The following is an 18,660-nucleotide window of genomic DNA, read 5'->3' as shown; positions in this document are numbered from 1 at the left end:
GTTCTATTAAATTTTTTAAGACACCACATATAGATTACCATAATAGTTGTAACATTTTAAATTTCCACCAGTAGTAAACAATGGTTCCAGTTTCTCCAAATCTTTGCAAATATTTGTTATTTTCTTTTTTTTAAAAATTAGCTGTCCAATTTTGTATGTGATTATAGTTAAACGTGGTTTTGATTTTCATTCACCTAATGACTAGTGATGTTTGGCATCTTTTCACATTCTCAGCCATTTGTGTATCCTTTTTTGGAGAAATGCCTAATGAAGTACATTTTTAATTTTTTTAATTAAACTTTTATTTAATGAATATAAATTTCCAAAGTACAGCTTATGGGTTACCATGGCTTCCCCTCCCAAAACTTCCCTCCCACACACAACCCTCCCCCCTCCTGCTCCCTCTCCCCTTCCAATCACATCATGATTCATTTTCAATTCTCTTTATATACAGAAGATCAATTTAGTATATATTAGGCAACGATTTAAACAGTTTGCCCCCACATAGCAACAAAAAGTGAAAAAAAAAATATTGTTGGAGTACTAGTTATAGCATTAAATAAGAGTGTACAGCACATTAAAGACAGAGATCCTACATAATATTTTTTTAAAAAATTAATTAATTTTCTATGCCATTTCCAATTTAACAGCAGGTTTTTTTTTTTCATTTCCATTTATCCTTATATACAGAAGATCGATTCAGTATATAATTAGTAAAGATTTCATCAGTTTGTACCCACGCAGAAACACAAAGTGTAAAAATACTGTTTCAGTACTAGTTATAGCATCACTGCACATTAGATAACACATTAAGGACAGATCCCACATGGGATGTAAGTACACAGTGACTACTGTTGCTGACTTAACAATTTGACACTCCTGTTCATGGCGTCAGTAATCTCCCTAGGCTCTAGTCATGAGTTGCCAGGGCTATGGAAGCCTTTAGAGTTCGCTGACTTTGATCTTATTCTGATAGGGTCATAATCAAAGTGGAAGTTCTCTCTTCCCTTCAGAGAAAGGTACCTCCTTCTTTGATGGCCCCGTTCTTTCCACTGGGATCTCACTCATAGAGATCTTTCATTTAGGTCGTCTTCTTTTTTTCTTTTCCATGGTATCTTGGCTTTCCATGCCTACAATACTCTCATGGGCTCTTCAGCCAGATCCGAATGCCTTAAGGGTTGATTCTGAGGCCAGAGTATTGTTTAGGACGTCTGCCATTCTATGAGTCTGCTGTGTATCCCACTTCCCATGTTGGATCTTTCGCTCCCTTTTTAATTCTATCAGTTAGTATTAGCAGACACTTGTCTTGTTTGTGTGATCCCTTTGATTCTTAGACCTATCAGAGCCATCGAATGTGAACTGAAATTGATCACTTGGACTAGTGAGATGGCATTGGTACATGCCACCTTGATGGGATTGTATTGGAATTCCCTGGCACATTTCTAACTCCATCATTTGGGGCAAGTCCGATTGAGCATGTCCCAAATTGTACATCTCCTCCCTCTCTTTTTCCACTCTTAAATTTAACAGGGATCACTTTTCAGTTAAAATTTAAACACCTAAGAATAATTGTGTGTTAATTACAGAGTTCAACCACTAGTACTAGAACAACAACAACAATTACTAAAAAGGATAAAGTATTACATTGTACATCAAGAGTCAGGACAAGAGCTGATCAGTTCATTGTTTCTTATAGTGTCCATTTCACTTCCACAGGTTTCCCCTTTGGTGCTCAGTTGTCGCCGATCAGGGAAAACAAATGAGATTTGTCTCTTTGGGACTGGCTTAATTCACTCAGCATGATGTTTTCCAGATTCCTCCATCTTGTTGCAAATGACCGGGTTTCATTGTTCCTTACTGCTGTATAGTATTCTATGGAGTACATGTCCCATAATTTCTTTATCCAGTCTACTGTTGATGGGCATTTGGGTTGGTTCCAGGTCTTAGCTATTGTGAATTGAGCTGCAATAAACATTAATGTGCAGATGGCTTTTTTATTAGCCAAATTAATTTCCTTTGGGTAAATTCCAAGGAGTGGGATGGCTGGGTTGTATGGTAGGGTTATGTTCAGGTTTCTGAGGAATCTCCAGACAGACGTCCAGAGTGGCTTAACCAGTTTGCATTCCCACCAACAGTGGGTTAGTGTCCCTTTTTCCCCACATCCTCTCCAGCATCTATTGTTGGTAGATTTCTGAATGTGAGCCATTATCACTGGGGTGAGATGGAACCTCATTGTGGTTTTGATTTGCATTTCTCTGATGGCTAGTGATCTTGAACATTTTTTCATGTGTCTGTTGGCCATTTGGATTTCTTCTTTCGAAAGATGTCTCTTGAGGTCCTTGGCCCATCTCTTTAGTGGGTTGTTTGTTCTGTTGTTGTGGATTTTCTTGATTTCTTTGTAGATTCTGGTTATCAACCCTTTATCTGTAGTATAGTTTGCAAATATTTTTCCCATTCTGTCGGTTGCCTCTTCACTTTCCTGACTGTTTCTTTTGAAGTACAGAAAATTCTCGATTTGAGCCATTCCCAAATGTTAATTTTGGTTTTGACTGCCTGTGCCCCTGGGGTCTTTTCCAAGAAGTCTTTGCCTGTACCTATATCTTGCAGGGTTTCTCCAATGCTCTCTAATAATTTGATGGTTTTGGGTCATAGATTTAAGTCTTTAATCCATGTTGAGTGAATTTTTGTGTAAGGTGAAAGGTATGGGTCTTGCTTCAAGCTTCTGCACGTGGAAATCCAATTTTCCCAGCACCATTTATTGAATAGGCTGACTTATTCCAGTGATTAGTTTTGGATATTTGATCAAATATAAATTGGCGGTAGATGTTTGGATTGATTTCTGGTGTTTCTATTCTGTTCCATTGGTCTATCCATCTGTTTCTGTACCAGTACCATGCTGTTTTGATAACAACTGCCCTGTAGTATGACCTGAAATCTGGTATTGTGATGCCACAATGTTTTTGTTGTACAAGATTGCTTTGGGTATTCGAGGTCTTCTGTATCTCCATATAAATTTCAGCATCATTTTTTCCAGATCTGAGAAGAAGCTCTTCAGTATCTTGATTGGTATTGCATTGAATGTATAAATTGCTTTTGGGAGAATAGACATTTTGATGATATTGATTCTTCCAATCCATGAGCATGGAAGATTTCTCCATTTTTTTGGTATCCTCTTCTACTTCTTTCTTTAAGGTTTTGTAGTTTTCATCGTAGAGATCTTTAACGTGCTTGGTTAATTTTATTCCAAGGCATTTCATTGTTTTTGTAGCTATTGTGAATGGGATTGATCTTAGAAGTTCTTCCTCAGCCGTGGCATTGCCTGTTAATACAAAGGCTGTTGATTTTTGTGCATTAATTTTATATCCTACTACTTTGCCAAACTCTTCGATGAGTTCCAGTAGTCTCTTAGTAGAGTTCTTTGGGTCCCCTAAGTAAAGAATCATATCATCTGCAAAGAGGGATAGTTTGAGATCTTCCTTCCCAATGTGTATCCCTTTAATTTCTTTTTCGTGCCTAATAGCTCTGGCTAAAACTTCCAGAACTATATTGAATAGCAGTGGTGAGAGTGGGCATCCCTGTCTGGTACCAGATCTTAGCGGAAATGCTTGCAACTTTTCCCCATTCAATAGGATGTTGGCCATGGGCTTTTCATAAATTGCTTTGATTCTATTGAGGAATGTTGCTTCCATACCCAATTTGCTTAGAGTTTTCATCATGAAAGGGTGTTGTATTTTATCAAATGCTTTCTCTGCGTCTATTGAGAGAATCATATGGTTTTTCTTCTGCAGTCTGTTAATATAGTGTATTACATTGATTGTTTTGCGAACATTGAACCATCCCTGCATACCAGGGATAAATCACACTTGGTCTGGGTGGATGATCTTTCTGATGTGTTGTTGCATTCTATTGGCCAGAATTTTATTGAGGATTTTTGCATCTATGTTCATCAGGGATATTGGTCTGTAATTCTCTTTCAATGTTGCATCTTTTTCCGGCTTAGTGATTAAGGTGATCCTGGCTTCATAGAAAGAATTTGGGAGGATTCCCTCTTTTTCGATTTTTTGAATAGTTTGAGAAGAATTGGAGTTAGTTCTTCTCTAAATGTCTGGTAGAACTCAGCAGTGAATCCATCTGGCCCTGGGCTTTTCTTTGTTGGGAGGGACTTTATTACTGTTTCAATTTCTGTGTCAGTTATGGGTCTGTTTAGGTTTTCTATGTCTTCCTGGCTCAATTTAGGTAGGTTGTATGTGTCCAAGAATCTGTCCATTTCTGATAGATTTCCCTGTTTGCTGGCATACAAGTCCTTGTAGTAATTTTTGATGATTCTTTTTATTTCTGTGGTGTCTGTTGTTACGTTTCCATTTTCATTTCTGATCCTATTGATTTGGGTCTTTTCTCTTCTTTTTTTAGTAAGTTGGGCCAATGGGGTGTCAATTTTGTTTATTTTTTCAAAAAAACCAGCTCCTCATTTGGCTGATTTTTTGTAATGTTTTTTTTGGACTCAATTCTGTTGGTTTCTTCTTTGATTTTAATTATTTCTCTTTTCCTACTGGGTTTGGGTTTGGTTTGCTGCCGATTTTCTAGATCCTTGAGATGACTTGAAAGCTCATCTATTTGGTGCCTCTCCAATTTCTTGATGTAGGCACTTATTGATATAATCTTTCCTCTTAACACTGCTTTTGCTGTATCCCATAGGTTTTGGTATGTTGTGCTGTTATCCTCATTTACTTCCAGAAAATTTTTGATTTCTCTTTTAATTTCTTCTATGACCCATTGTTCATTCAGGAGCATGTTGTTCAATCTCCATGTGTTTGCACGTGCTCTAGGGATTCCCGAGTTGCTAATTTCCAATTTCATTCCTTTGTGGTCTGAGAAGCTGCATGGTATGATTCTAATTCTTTTGAATTTGCTGAGACTTGCTTTATGGCCTAGTATGTGGTGAATCCTAGAGACGGTTCCATGTACTGCTGAGAAGAATGTAAAGTCCTTAGATGTAGGGTGAAATGTTCTGTAGATATCTGTTAGATCCATTTGGGCTATAGTGTCATTTAAATCTACTGTTTCCTTGTTGATCTTCTGTCCTGTTGATCTGTCTATTTCTGAGAGTGGGGTATTGAAGTCTCCCAGTACTATTGTACTGGGGTCTAAGTCTCCCTTTAAGTCCCTTAACAAGTCTTTTAAATAAGCTGGTGCCCTGTAATTAGGTGCATATACATTGATAATCGTTATATCTGCCTGTTGAATGGATCCCTTAATCATTAAATAGTGCCCCTCTTTGTCTCTCCTAACAGTTTTTGTGGTAAAGTTTATGTTGTCCGATATTAAGATGGCTACGCCCGCTCTTTTTTCATTTCTGTTGGCATGGTGTATATTTTTCCAGCCTTTCACTTTCAGTCTGTATGCATCATTGTTGGAAAGATGAGTTTCTTGTAAGCAGCAAAAAGATGGGTTTTGTTCCTTAACCCAATCAGCCAATCGGTGTGTTTTAACTGGACAGTTCAAGCCATTAACATTCAATGTGACTATTGAGAAGGAGTAACTTTGCCCTGTCATTTGCCAAAGATTTTTTCTAATATATGGTTTGAGACTCCTGTGATCTTTTGCTGTGAGGTTTCCTTCCTTTATCTTCTTTCATATTGGTTACCGTGTTTCTGTGTTTCTGTATGTAAGACATCTTTAAGCATCTTTTGCAGGGCTGGACGAGTGGCGACAAATTCTTTCAATTTCTGTTTGCTGTGAAAGGTCTTTATTTCACCTTCATTCACAAATGAGAGCTTTACAGGATATAATATTCTGGGCTGGCAGTTTTTCTCTCTTAGTACCTGGGCTATATCTCGCCATTCTCTCCTAGCTTGTAGGGTTTCTGATGAGAAGTCAGCTGTGAGTCTAATTGGAGATCCTCTGAGAGTAATCTGACATTTCTCTCTTGCACATTTTAGGATCTTTTCTTTGTGTTTCACTGTGGTGAGTTTGATTACATCATGTCGTGGTGAGGATCTCTTTTGATCATGTTTATTAGGGGTTCTATGAGCTTCCTGTACTAGGATGTCTCTGTGCTTCTCCAAACCTGGGAAATTTTCTTCTAGTATCTCACTAAAAAGGCCTTCTAATCCTTTCTCCCTCTCCATGCCTTCAGGAACTCCTAGAACCCGAATGTTGGGTTTTTTAATAGTATCCTGTAGATTCCTGACAGTATTTTTTAGATTTCTGATTTCTTCTTCTTTTCTTTGATTTGACTGTTTCCTTTCCTGTTCTCTGTCTTCTAAGTCTGATATTCTCTCTTCTGCTTCGCCCATTCTGTTTTTAAGGCTCTCTAATGTGTTTGTCATTTTATCTATTGAGTTCTTCATTTCATTGTGGTTTTTTGTCACTATCATAGTTTCCTGTTCTACTAGTTGTTTCATTTCATTTTGATTCCTCCTTAATATTTCATTTTCATGAGAGAGATTTTCTATCTTGTCCATTAAGGATTTCTGCACTTCAAGAATTTGTTTTTGAGAACTTCTTAATGTTCTTATCAATTTTTTGAGATGCACTTCTTGCATTTCCTCTATCTCTTCATCTTCATAATCTTGGATTGGGGTGTCTTGTTCATTTGGGGGCATTATAGTGTCTTTCTTGCTCTTGTTACCTTGGTTTCTATGTTTGTTGTTTGGCATGTTGGAGGTAATTTATGTTTTTTTTTTTTTTTTTGCTGTGGTGTTTTTTTCTCGTTATACTATGCCTCTAAGTGGGCTGTCTGCTTTGATGGATCCTTAGAGGCTGTGATGGGTGTGGCCAGAGATCTCCGCTTGATTCTTCAGGTTTAAGGCTGTGCAAAAAGCGACTCACCCAGATTGTTCTCTCCCTTGCTCCTTGCTGGATTGCGCTCTCTCTCTCTCTCTCTCTCTCTCTCTCTCTCTTTTTTTTTTTTTTGACTCAGTTGGGAAGTTATTCGGTACAGGTTAGTGGAATTGAGTGTAGTTGAAATCTGGCCTCTGTGAGTATTCGTTTGATCTACCCCTGGGACCACACAAAGAGTTTATGCAGCCCTCAATGTGTTCTCAAGTTTCACCAAAGTTCCAAGGTTACTGAGTTTGTGAACTCCTTGGTGGCGCTTTACATATGTAAAATGGTGCCTGCTCTTTGTTTTGCTCAGAGGCCTCTGCTTTTCCCCCCCAATGTCTCAGGTTTCTGACGCCTTTGTGTTACCTCCTGTTCGTTCGTTCCCGCGCTGGGGAGATTCCTTGGCTGGTCTCCCGCAGTTGGGTTTCCACGTGGTGGGCTTCCTGTAGGTCCTCTGTGTCACATCCACTAGATCCGGAAGCGTTTCCTCTGCAGTTTCTTTCCTGAATCTTTTCCTGAGGCTACAGTAATTCCACTTTTATGAAACTTTATTTTCCCAAACTATGGCGCACATCCTCACTATCCGCCATCTTGGCTCCACCCCCCCTCCATTTTTAATTTTTAAATCAAGTTATTTGCATGTTTGTTGTTGATTTATAAGAGTTTTTTTTAATATATTCTGAATGTTAACTCATAACCATGTGTATCGTCTCAGTCCATTTTGTACTGCTGTAACAGAATAACTCAGAAGAGAAGAAATTTATTTCTTACATTCCTGGAAGCTGGGAAGTCCAAAGTCAAGAAGTCTGAATCTGGCAAGGCCTTCTTTATGTATCATCTCTTATCAGAAAGCTGAAGGACATGATAGCATGGGTGGGGGGAGGAAGTCCAAATTCATCTTCTTATCAAGAATGTACTCTCAAAATAACTAACCTACTCCCATGATAATGGCATTAATCCATTCTACAGGGAAGAGCATTTCTGACCTAAACACATCTTAGAGGTCTTGCCTCTCAGCGCTATCACACTGGGAAATATGAAATTTCGGAAATGCATATAACCATAGCATAGGGTTTAGAAAAATTTTTCCCATTTTATAGGATGCCTTTTCATTCTGTTGAATTTATCCTTTGATGCATAGAAGTTTTTTTTTTTTAATTTGTTGAGTTCCATTTATCTGTTTTTCCTTTGGTTATTTATGCTTTTGGTGTCATAGCCTATAAATCATTACCAAATCCAATAGCATAAAGCTTTCCCCCAATGGATACTTCCAGAAATATCATGGTTTTGGGTCTTACATTTAGGTATTTGAACCTTACTGAATTGTATATGATATAAGAAAAGGATCCAACTTAATTCTTTTGCATATGGATATCCAGTTTACCCAGCACTTTTTCTTTAAACAGATACCATTTCTTTTGTAGAAGATCTTAGCACTCTTGTCAAAGATAATTTGAACATATATGTGAGGGTTTATTTCATTGGCTTGTATGTGTTTGCTGTCTGTCTTTCATTTCCACACTATTTTGATGACTGCTGCTTTCTAATAAGTTTTGAAATCAGAGAATATGAGAGTTACAACATTTTTCCTTTTGAAGATTATTTCTGCTATTTGGGATTCCTTGAGTTTTTATATGGCTATTTTTTAAGATTTTTTTAAGATTTATTTATTTATTTGAAAGTCAGAGTTACTGAGAGGCACAGAGAGAGAGAGAGAGAGTGAGAAAGAGAGAGAGGTCTTGCATCCACTGTTTAACTCCCCAAATGGCTACAACAGCCGGAGCTGCACCAATCCAACGCCAGGATCCAGGATCCAGGAGCTTCTTCCAGGTGTCCCATGTGGGTGCAGGGGTCCAAGGACTTGAACCATCTTCTACTGCTTTCCCAGACTATAGCAGAGAGCTGGATCAGAAGTGGAGCAGTTGGCATTCGAACTGGTGCCCATATGGGATGGCGACACTGCAGGTGGTGGCTTTACCTGCTATGCCACAGCGCCAGCCCCATATTACTATGGTTGGAGTAGTAGTTCTGGTGTTCCCCAAAGGCCCATGCGTTAAAAGCTTGATCCTAAGGTATCCCTTTTGGAAAAAGTTGACTACCTGACTCAATTATTGTAATTTGGAAATGGTTTCAGTGGAGGTACATGGTTCATTGTTGGTATGCCTTCAGTAGGTAGGTCTCAGAAGAGGGTTGGCTATATAATTCTAAGTCAGGCCAAGTTGTTTTCTTTCTTTATTCTTGACTCACTGTGTGATCCTTATCCTGCATACCCTCTATATCTATTGCCTGCATCAGATGCTTGACCAATGGTGTTGCCTGATTTAGGACTGTGAACCTCCAAACTGTTAGCTGAAACAAAACTTTCTTCTTAAGTAGCTGCTCTCATGTATTTGTTACATGGATGAAAAGCTAACACATAGATTAATTTTAGGATGGTTTTCTCTTTTCACTTATACCCAAAATGCCATTGGGAATTTGATACAGATTGCATTAAAACTTTAGATTACTTTGGACAGTATCAGTATCTCAATGATGTTATTTCTTCTAATCTATGAACATAGAAGTCTTTCCATTCATTTATGTCTTCTTTAAATTTTTCAGCAGTGTACTTTTAGCTTTAATGGTACAATTCTTTCAGCTCCTTGATTAAATTTATTCTTAAGTACTTTGTTGTTTTTGATACTATTATAAATGAACATATTTTTCTAATTTTCTTTACTACTTATTCATTGTTAGTGCTCTTTTATAGAAATGCAACTGATTTTTGCATGTTGATTTTATGACCTGTTGCTGTTGAGCTCTTTTAATACTCTGAAAGTTTCACTTGTAGGATCTTTGGGGGTTTCTATGTATAAGATCATGACATCTATGAACAGATAATTTTACTTTTTGCTTTTCAATATGTAAGATTTTATGTCTTTCTCTTGTCTAATTTCTCTGGGCAGGAATTCTAAAACTATGTTGAGTAGAAGTGATGAAAGTGTCCATCCTTGTATCGTTTCTGATCCTGGAGGAAAACTTTCAGTCTTTCACTATTGACTATGATGTTAGCTGTGGGAATTTCAAATATAGCCTTTACTATATTGAGGTAATTTCCTTTTGTTCCTAGTTTGTTGAGTGTTTTTAAATCAGGAAATGGTATTGAATTTTGTCAAATGCTTTTTTACATTAATAGGCCATTCATTTTTATTACTGAATAGTATTTTATTATATCACATACAGAAAGCACAATTTATTTAGCCATTCTCCACTTGATGGACACCTGGATTATTTCCAGTATTTGGCTGTCTTGAATAAGTGACTATTTTAAACCAGTCACAGTCAAACCAACTGACTCCATCTGCTCGCTATTTCCAATGCAATTCATAGTTGTATTACCTGCTTGTGTATGACATTTGATTCTCAGTAGGCTATGCTTTCCCTAATTAGCATTTAAAACCTTCCAAAATGTGAACCTACCTAATTTTGTGTTTTTCTCCTTAGCATTAACAATATTCTACCTGCTCTCTTGCTAGTCCTTAAAAATGACAGAGCATTTTATTCTTCCCTCCTTGTCTTCATTTGTAACAATAACAACAATTCATAACAACAGTAATGTTCGCTTTCCTTCTTTGCTTTAAAAATCTATGTTTCCTGGTGAACTTAATGGAAGTTTGTCTGTGCCTCCCATCTTCCTAAAAGAGTATTCATTTGTAAAAAAGGGAGAGAACCATCCAACATGGGAAGCAGGATACACAGCAGACTCATAGAATGGCAGATGTCCTAAACAGCACTCTAGCCTCAGAATCAGCCCTTAAGGCATTCGGATATGGCTGAAGAGCCCATGAGAGTATTTTAGGGAAAAAACAAAACAAAACAAAAAAAAAACCACCTAAATGAAAGATCTCAGTGAGTGAGATCCCAGTGGAAAGAATGGGGCCATCAAAAAGGAGGTACCTTTCTATGAAGGGAGGAGAGAGCTTCCACTTTGACTATGACCCTGTCTGAGTAAGATCGAAGTCGGAGAACTCAAAAGGCTTCCATAGCCTCGGCAACTCATGACTAGAGCCTAGGGAGATTACAGACGCCATAAACAAGAGTGTTAAATTGTTAAGTCAACAACAGGAGTCACTGTGTACTTACTCCTCATGTGGGATCTCTGTCCTTAATGTGTTGTCCAATGTGAAGTAATGCTATAACTGGTACTCAAACAGTATTTTACACTTTGTGTTTCTATGTCGGTGCAAACTGATGAAATCTTTACTTAATATATACTAAATCGATCATCTGTATATAAAGATAATTGAAAATGAATCTTGATGTGAATGGAATGGGAGAGGGAGCAGGAGATGGGAGGGGTGCGAGTGGGAGGGAAGTTATGGGGGGAGAGCCATTCTCATCCATAAACTGTACTTTGGAAATTTATATTTACTAAATAAAAGTTAATAAAAAAAGAGTATTCATTTGTAACTCAACGGAGCCTAGCACACAGCACCTATGGGTCACATTTGAGTATCACTGTTTGTTTTCCATCCCTTTATTCTTCTGTTAATCCATTCACACATTCCTATTGAGCACCTACTATGTGTTCCTAGACATAAAATGGTGATTAAAATACAGCTCATGCCTTTAGATAATATTCTAGTGAGGCAGATGAACAATCAATTTATTTTTTTAAATTTTTTATTTTTTTTATTTCATAAATGTGAATTTGCAAAGTGCAACTTTTGTATTGTTGTGGCTTCCCCCCCAACCTCCCTCCCTCCTGTGGCCCTCCCCTTTCCCTCTCCCATCCCGCCCTTTATCGAGTTTCATTTTCAATTACCTTCATATACTGAAGATCAGCTTAGTATATACTAAGCAAGGGTTTCAACAGGCTGCACTCACACAACCGCACAAGGTATAGGGTACTGTTCGACTTGTGTTTTTACGTTTCATAGTAAAACACATTAAGGGCAGAGATCCTACACAGGGAGCATGTACCCAGTGACTCCCATTGTTGATTTAACAATTGTCACTCTTATTTATGACGTCAGCAATCACCCGAGACTCTTGCTATGAGCGAACAATCAATTTTAATAATTAGAAATATAGGCCAAGAGGCCGGCACCGTGGCTCACTAGGCTAATCCTTCTCCTGCAGCGCCAGCACCCTGGGTTCTAGTCCTGGTTGGGGCGCCGGATTCTGTCTCAGTTTCCCCTCTTTTAGTCCAGCTCTCTGCTTTGGCCCAGGGGTGCAGTGGAGGATGGCCCAAGTTTTTGGGCCCTGCACCCACATGGGAGACCAGGAGAAGCACCTGGCTCCTGGCTTTAGATCAGCGCGGTGAGCCGGCCGCAGCGCGCTGGCTGCAGCGGCCATTGTGGGGTGAACCAACTGCAAAGGAAGACCTTTCTCTCTGTCGCTCTCACTGTCCACTCTGCCTGTAATATATATATATATATATATATATATATATATATATATATATGTCAAGGAGACATGATCTTTTCATAGGGAAGGGATTCAGGATAGACCTCCCCAAAGAACTGACATTTTAGAAGAAAGTTCAATGCTGAGCAGATATTAAAAAGTTAAAGCACAGAAGGTGTGCAGGCATGCAATCTAGGCAGAAGGGATAGAATGTACAAAAGCTCTGGGACATATCAGAGCATGAGGACTGAAAGAACTGGCAGAATTCCTATGTGTCTGGAGCACAGAAAACTGTATGGAGAGTCAGGATTTTAGGGAGCTAGGCAGGGTTGTTAAGAGCGTTTAAAAGCCAAATTAAGGATTTTGATCTTCATCCTAAGAAAAACTGGAAGTCATTAAAACATCTACATTTCTAAAATATCACTCTGGTTGAAATATAGAGGATAGATTTTAATGAATAAATATAGATGTTAGGAGACAGGTTAAGTACTGAGGTTGTGTTGCTGATTAGGGATGGTTCTTTGGATTATGGTGCTAGAAGCAGAGGCAGAGAGAAGTGGACAGAATCAAGATTGCTTTCTAAAGTGAAATCAATGGGTATTGGTGATGAGAGATGACTATGGATTATAGGGGGTGTTAAGGATTATTTCTAGGGTATTGACTTGCATCATTAGATGGTGTTAGTGCCCTTTTTCTTCCATACATGGTAACCCCCATTTGCATGGAACTGTAGGCACTTACACACCCAATTTCTAATGCCAACCAACTTTATCCCAGAGATACTTTTCATACCTTAAGGTTGTGGGGAAAATTATGCAAAGGTATTGTAGAGTTGTCAGACTCCTGGTTTCATGACATAGCCAAGAGGGAATTTTGCCCTCTATTCTGCCTTGAGTCAGTTTAGAAAAAACTGGATAAAGGACCTTGAGATACATTTTAAAGTATATAAAAACAGAGTTCAGGCTTGTTTCAGAGCCTTGATGTGACTCCAGAAAGCATTGAGCAGTTCCATAAAAGAGCACTCCCTTGAGATACCTAAGGAATTAGGTAACTGTTCTACAGTTTAGCAGGGACTTTGTTATGTATGAGTTGCCCAACTGTTCATGGGAAAGGGAGTTTCATGAAATGGTAATGGTCATTCAGGAATAGCTGGGCCAGACACATTTAATTGTTTTGAAAGAAGGTGGTGAGTCCCAAACCAAAAGGAATGCAAGGAACTGCTAGATAAGTTTGCAGGCAAAGGAATCCTTTTATTTCCTGGAGGCCTAAATTCTGTCCTATCACTGTAGGAATTACCTTCAGGGAAAGAAGAGATGTGTCAACTAGGGAAAGCAAGTTAGATGTAATTATTTGAGTCCAAATCAATATCCACATTACATGATTCATTACTAAGCCTGGTATCTGCAGAGACTTCTTTAGTAATGCATCAATTTCACAAAATCACTCTTTCTAACTGGAAATAGTAATCGTGTGTTTTATTTCATAGTGACTCTTGTTTTCTTCTGGATTACTTTTTATCCTTTGTCTCAAGGGGAAACCTTATGAGAGGAAAGATCATGAGGTTTCTGAAAAGCCCATCTGTTCCTTCCTTTTTTTTTCCCTAGACAACCTGGTTGCTTTCAAACTGATACTGAAACAAGACAGGCATCCAGGTTTACCTAATGCCAGCTAGTCTCAATGTTGTTAACATAAGTCAAAAGGTTATGAGTCACAGTAGGAAATGTATTCATCTGTTTTAAAAAACCAGAGGATGTATCTGCAATTCATATCAGGGATAGAAATTCAAGTTTAAGAGTAGTATTTTAAATTCTTATTATTCTAAACCAACAGGAGCAATAGTAATCAGCCAGGTACATTTTGCTAGTTCCCTCAAGCTGTTTAGGGGCTTAAGACAGAAGTCAGTTCAGGGGTCCCTTAGTATTGCCTGAATCCAGACAATACCACAGGAATGAAAGACAACTTATAATCATGCTCAAGTTAGTTCATTGAGAGAGTTGCTTCCATGAGCATGTAACTTGCTACCAGGAATGGTATGGAACATGGAATAGCTCATGGAAGAAAAATTGCTAATGATGGATATAACCCACTGCATAATTAGTCCCTTCTAGAACTGTTTTTGTAACAACTTATCAGCAGGGAATGTCCCTATCACCTTGAACAACTATCAGGAGAATTTTTTTGAGAATTATCTTTTTGGACTTGATCAGTAGTTGTCTTTATTCATTGTAACTTCACCTTTCTGTAAAGAGTCACCTTTAAAATCTAATCTTTAATGTTCTTTAGACACAGAAATATATCAGTTGTTCAAAAGGATATTTAAAAGTTGTTTTCCATGTTAAACATGGTAAAGATATATTTTCTGAATATTGCAACTCTGCTATTTAGTCAGGAAATTTATATAAGCGGTGAATGAAAAGCATTCCTGGGTGTCCCTTTCAAATGGAACACATTCAGCATACCTCAAGGGGTTTGAGGATTACCTTGGGCAACAGTGGGCCTATTCTCACATTTTCTTCACAACTAGTCCTCCAAATGCCTGTTGCAAAGGCACCTACATCATCTCACATACTTAGAACTCTAAGGAGTTTTAAAACTCAGGGCACAAATATCTTTCTTTGTTTTATGGTTCTCATTTTGCTCATTTTAATTAGCTAAGTTTCACTTTCATGGGTATAGATTTCTTAGGGTTGAAGACTCCCTGGCCATATGGCCATTCCCTCTACAGAAGCCACAGAACAAAGTTGACAAGTGAAATGCACTTATTTTAATATAGGATTTCTATTTGTGACAGATTGTTGCTTGCACCTTGCCCTGCTGGGTGTTAGGAGTAGGTTTGTAGGTATTCTTTTACCTTTGAATCAAAATATTTATTCAAGAAGACAGAACCTTTTAAGAAAGGGAAAAAAAAAAACTTTCAAGTAATAAATTTGATTTTCTGAATCATCTTGTCTTCAATGGAGATAATGTGCTTATAACATAGTGATTGCTGCACTAAAGAAGTTCTTTTGAGGTATATAGATGTAAAGTCATTCTCTGCAATCCACCTACTCCTCTTCCTTTTTCATAGGAGTTAACAATTTTGGTGCCTAATAGTGATGAGATGCTCTTTATTATGGTTGAAAGCAACAACAGAATTGCTTCACCTACCATCTGTTTTATTCCCCTACTTAAATTTCTTTCTATCCTGCAGAAAAATCACTAGGCAATGTACAAATATCACATCAGTTTATTTCATCCTTTTCTGTGCTACAACATAGTGCCACACACTAAATCTTGAGTTACAAGGCAAGTAGGATGATAGTTGCTAAGTGATAGGAGAAATATAGGTTATCTTGGGGGAAGAATTCCAATGCATAAAAGCATTGACATTTGTTGTCACAGAAATAGCATTATGCAATAATGCTAATCAACTTTGCATTCTATTTTTTAAAAAGATTTATTTATTTATTTGAAAAGCAGAGATGGAAGGGGAGAGAGAGCTCTTCCATCCACTTTTTCACTCCCTAAGTGGCAGAAACTGCTGGGACTGGGACAGGCCAAAAGCAGGAGCCAGGAGTTTTCCCGGGTTTCCCATATTGGTACAGAGTCTCAAGCATTTGGACTGTCTTCAGCTGATTTCTCAGGTGTATTAGCAGGGAGCTGGATCAGAAATAGAGCAGCCAGGACTTGAACTGGCACCCACATGGGTTGCCGACATTGCATGTGGAAGCTTAACCTGCTACACCATAGCACTGGACACTAAATTTTGATTTTTGATAAGTCTCATCGAAAATCACCAAACTCTTGGAACTAAATAAAGTGAAGCTGGACCTACCCCATGAAAAAAAAAAAGTCACCTACTTAGAAAAAAAGTTTGAGATAGCCACAAATCCAATGGAAATTTAAGATAGTTTGTGTATTTATCCAAGCCTTTTTATTTTATTTTTTGATATACTCAATGTGCAGTGTCTTCCCATGAAAGAAATCAAGAATAACAAAAGCGGTGCTTCTACTGAACAATGATTTGTTCTTGCCCAGTAAATACTGTGAATCATGTAATTGTATATTATTTCTTCACTATGCATGCCAAAAATCTTAGAGTCAATACTATCATTTCCTATTATATAGGGCTTCACGGAATGTTCTTGTTGGCTAACTTCACAATCTTAGTTGTCGCCTACTCTATTGCTTTAATTTCTCCTTTGCTTCATATTCTCAGTTATTTTCAGTTTATGATATCATACTGTATTATATGCATCTTTAGAAACAGAAAATCTGACTTATAACTTTTATATATAATAAGAGAGAGGGAGACAAATAAGGAGATAGAGGGGACTAATTTTTAAAGTAGCCTGGCTGATCAACGCACTTTATCCTGTGGTGAATTCAAATTGCTGACAAAAACACAATGGCAATTTTAGTAAATACACACACACACACACAAACACACATACACACACAACTTGAATTAGGACTACTGATATCCAGCCTTGCATCCCAATCAATTGTATGTTCTTAAAATAACAACAAAACATTGACCCTACCTCATGTACTGTAGTAATAGATTGACCTCTGCAAATTCATTTTTAGTGTGTTAGACCTTTAATTATTGAGACTCCTCAAATAACTGGCATTGTGCTTCATTTGACTTTTAGGTAAAATGGCATATAAAAAGAAAGCATCTTAATTTCCATGATATTTCTTAAAACGTAGCTTTAAATGGTCTTGGGTTTGTGACTTTCAAGTCATTGTTTATGCCATCCCTGAACTCTGCTCTTTACTCTGCCCAGATACACTGCTCCCTCATCCAAAGACTGGCAAGCTACTAATATTCCAAACCTTAACTCAAGTTATTTTCTCTAAGGAAATCTCTCCAAACCACCTCCAGGCCGGGTTGGATGCCTGCCTAAGTACTTCCATAAGATCTTTGCCCTACCTTACAGGCACACACTATACTGAATCTATTCATGTGCCTGGTTCCCAATACTTCTTCTGAGCAGTATGAAGGGAGGGGATGTATGTCTTTTTATCCATTATTGTGTCCCCAGCACCTTTCATAATATCTCTTTGTAAGAGGTATTTAATTGAATGAATTAATGAAATTATTGTCTGCATACCTTGTTTAGCAATTGAAATGACTGAGCTTCAGATGATCTAAACATGTTGAGAAAATAATTACTTCAGTTCTTTTTACGATTTGGCTTATTTTGAAATGGAAACAATCAGCATCTCACTTCCATAAATATATCTGTCTATATTCCCCTTTAGTAAGTATGCATCTGGAAAAATCCCATGATAGTACCTAGTCGTTAGGTATGCTTACAAGGGCATTCTTTTGTAGGTGACAGCTGTCCCACAGAGCACCTGTTTTTGGCCTATCTTCACTAAGCCCCAAATCACTGGGTAATTTTCCCTCCAATGTCTACCTACATTGAAAAACCCTCAGTAATTGTTTTCAACCCTGTGGAGACAGTTAAAACTCTTCAGTTGGTAAGGACACAACCCAATTATAGAAACTGCTGAATCCTTCAGACAACATCACTAATGCAGAGACTAAGGTACTGGATGCTTGGATTCTGCACTGTACTCTAAATGAATTTGTTATCCTGAATACAGTGTTACCAGATCCATTTCTGAAATGTAAATGTCATGAGATGTTCTGATGTGCTAAATGTTCAAATATCACTACGTTTAAAATCGAAATCTAAAATTCTAAATTTCTTATGCAAATCGACAAAAAGAAGCCTTCATTATTTTAAAGCTCACTCAAATAGGCCAGGTATCAGAGTTCATCTCCTTGGTGAATTTCAAAAAACACTTGTTGTTTACCATGGTCACATAATTGTACAGCTAGAAAATAATTTTTTTCTTGAACATGTGGCAGAGCAAATTATTACACAGGAGGGGGGTTAATGAAATTATCTGCCAGTGAAGTAAATAATCAAGGGACAGAGAGCTGGGTATTAGGTTGATTAGTGGCTTGGTGCCCTTAATTATGTCTTGTTAGAGGTAGGGAGTCTACAAAATGAGTTTAAGTAGAAACAGATGACTTGAATTTAAGCAACACTGCACACCTAATATTTTGATGACTATGAAATAGGTTGTATTGTTTCTTTCTCTTAAATTGTGGGATTAAAATTGTGTAAAATGTAGTAATAAAAATTTCCTATCTGGTCCCTTCATAATTTATATGAAGTTGCAGAATTCGGAGACATCTACAAAAGCATCATGACATATAAAAGGGTACTTCAAAAAGATTGTGAAAAAATGTAATTGAAAGATTAGTTTATTTTGATGTGAGAATTTTTTGAAAATCCACATGTAGTTCACTCCCCAAATGGACACAATGATGGGATTGGTCCAGGTGAAAGCCAGGAGCCCAGAACTCCACTCAGGTGTCTCATGTGGGTGGTAGGGGCCCAAGTAATTGAGCCATCATCTGCTGATTTTCTCCCAGGCACATTAGTA

Source organism: Lepus europaeus, chromosome X (genome assembly GCF_033115175.1).
Source record: "Lepus europaeus isolate LE1 chromosome X, mLepTim1.pri, whole genome shotgun sequence".
NCBI classification, from domain to species: Eukaryota; Metazoa; Chordata; class Mammalia; order Lagomorpha; family Leporidae; genus Lepus; species Lepus europaeus.
Note: the sequence above shows the minus strand (reverse complement) of the source record.